This window comes from Staurois parvus, unplaced genomic scaffold, assembly GCF_062004578.1.
Source record: "Staurois parvus isolate SC_StPar_1 unplaced genomic scaffold, SC_StPar_1.0 ptg003117l, whole genome shotgun sequence".
Classification (NCBI taxonomy): Eukaryota; Metazoa; Chordata; class Amphibia; order Anura; family Ranidae; genus Staurois; species Staurois parvus.
This window is the reverse complement of record NW_028320913.1, coordinates 121,554-124,036: the sequence shown is the minus strand read 5'-3', so window position 1 is coordinate 124,036 and position 2,483 is coordinate 121,554.

The window sequence follows — 2,483 nt, the reverse complement described above, 5'->3', positions numbered from 1 at the left end:
TACAAAATCCGGGCCTTGAATAACGGAAATTTTGCTTTGAGGAAAAGATATATTGTTTATATAAAGGCCGCTCTGTACAATAAGATCGGTTGGGATTTCTCTTCTCTCATTGAAGTAGATCTCGCCTCCGTCTGGGTCGGTGTAATGAACATTTCTCACATATTTGTGCAGCTTTTCATGGAAGACAGAAATACTCACATTACTATATACAGGTATAAAGGTTCTGAAATTAAAGTCTAATTAAAAAATACAAAGTGGTTAGATCCAAGATATTAAGTGTTCCTGCATGGCGACCACTTCCTGTTATCTCACATATATATTCTTATTATTATAGCCAAATTTACCCCCCTAACTCCTCCCACATTTACCACCCTAACTCCTCCTACAGTGTTTACACTACATAGACAGTGATATACGGAAACGTGCGGATTATTCCCGATTGGTGTGCTATCACTTTGTGGAACATTTCGCCGAATGGTTCAAGAAATATCGGCGTTTTTGTGGTGAAATTGGTCCCATAGGAATGAATGGTGGAATGTTCAAAACTAGAGTGTGAGCTGAAAAATCAGGACATGATTTCTAAACTGCCATCACTCCCTCATTTTCCATCCCACCTACACAAATCTTATATCAAACGTTCAGCTATCCCTGCTGCCGCTAAAAATGTCCACAGCTAAGCCATAGTCCTGATAGTTTTCACAATATGACTATTTGTTTGCAACTCACGCCGCCCATTGACATTCATTGAAACTCCACTCTAGACACCTCAAATTTGAAGGGCAAATTCTAAACTACGACTGTACCTTCATTTTTAATATTTCAGAGACATACTATGCTATGCATCAAAATGTAGGTCTGGGTCTTGTGATTCTCACAATATAAAGCTCTTCGCTGTAGGATTTATAATTGTTAAACCACAACCGTTTGAAGATGGCAACTGCCAGTGAAGTGAGCAAGTTGGAGCAGTTTGTTTTTAACCGCTCTTCTCTGCCCTTGCTGTAGAGTGAGTTGCCATAGGAACCCAGGTGTGTGAGCAGCCAGCAGAGTGACAAAAGCTAGAGTGTGAGTTATAGACTACTGGTGGAGGCAAGAACACTTCACACAATTTCCCCAGAAATTGGGGCTTTTCCAGTTATTATTATTATCATTATACAGGATTTATGGCGCCAACAGTTTGCTCAGCACTTTACAATATAACGAGAAGATTCTATTATTAGCTGAGGGCAGGATAGGCTTCCCTGAAGAGATCAGTTTTCAGAGATCGCCTAAAAGTGAGCAGAGTAGGCGATAGTCTGATAGATTGGGGTAGAAAGTTCCAGAGGATGGGGGAGGCTCTGGAGAAGTCCTAGAGATGAGCATGGGAGAAAAGATTTTGGAGAAAGATTTGGAGACAAGATTGGTGATGTAATTTGGGGGAGTTATAGATGGCTTTATATGTTATTGTTAATGTTTTGAATTTTATCCATTGGGCAACAGGAAGCCAGTTGAGGGATTGGCAGAGAGGGGAGGAGGACACTGAGTGGAGGTCAGTGGAGGGATTGGCAGAGAGGGGTGGAGGACACTGAGTGGAGGTCAGTGGAGGGATTGGCAGAGAGGGGTGGTGGACACTGAGTGGAGGTCAGTGGAATGATTGGCAGAGAGGAATGGAGGACACTGAGTGGAGGTCAGTGGAGGGATTGGCAGAGAGGGGTGGTGGACACTGAGTGGAGGTCAGTGGAGGGATTGGCAGAGAGGGGTGGAGGACACTGAGTGGAGGTCAGTGGAAGGATTGGCAGAGAGGGGTGGAGGACACTGAGTGGAGGCCAGTGGAGGGATTGGCAAAGATGGGGGGGAGGACACTGAGTAGAGGTCAGTGGAGGGATTGGCAGAGAGGGTTGAAAGACACTGAGTGGAGGACAGTGGAGGGACCGGCAGAGAGGGATGGAGGACACTGAATGGATGCCAGTGGAGGGATTGGCAGAGAGGGATGGAGGACACTGAGTGGAGACCAGTGGAGGGATTGGCAGAGAGGGATGGAGGCCAGTAGAGGGATTGGCAGCAGATCCTGCTCCTCGGTCCAGCTGTGTCCTCATCACCTCATCATCTTCAGTGTGGGCACCCGGCTGTTACAGCTTGCAGCTTCACTGCTGGGAGCCCACTGCGCATGCGTGAGAAATGCTGCACTTTGTGAATGGCCCCCTAGTCTTCTGGGACCTGTCACGTGTCCTAGAAAACTACAGGGAGAGAGGCGATCGCAGCAGAAGTGGGAGTGGGTACCTGTCAAATTTGGATACCCGCTCCCCGAAGGTCCGCAGTCTCTGGTCATCTCCTATACTGTGTCTGCAGTCTCTGCTCATCTCCTGTACCGTGTCCGCAATCTCTGGTCATCTCCTGTACTGTGTCCGCAGTCTCTGGTCATCTCCTGTACTGTGTCCGCAGTCTCTGACCATCTCCTGTACTGTGTCCGCAGTCCCTGGTCATCTCCTGTACTGTGTCTGCAGTCT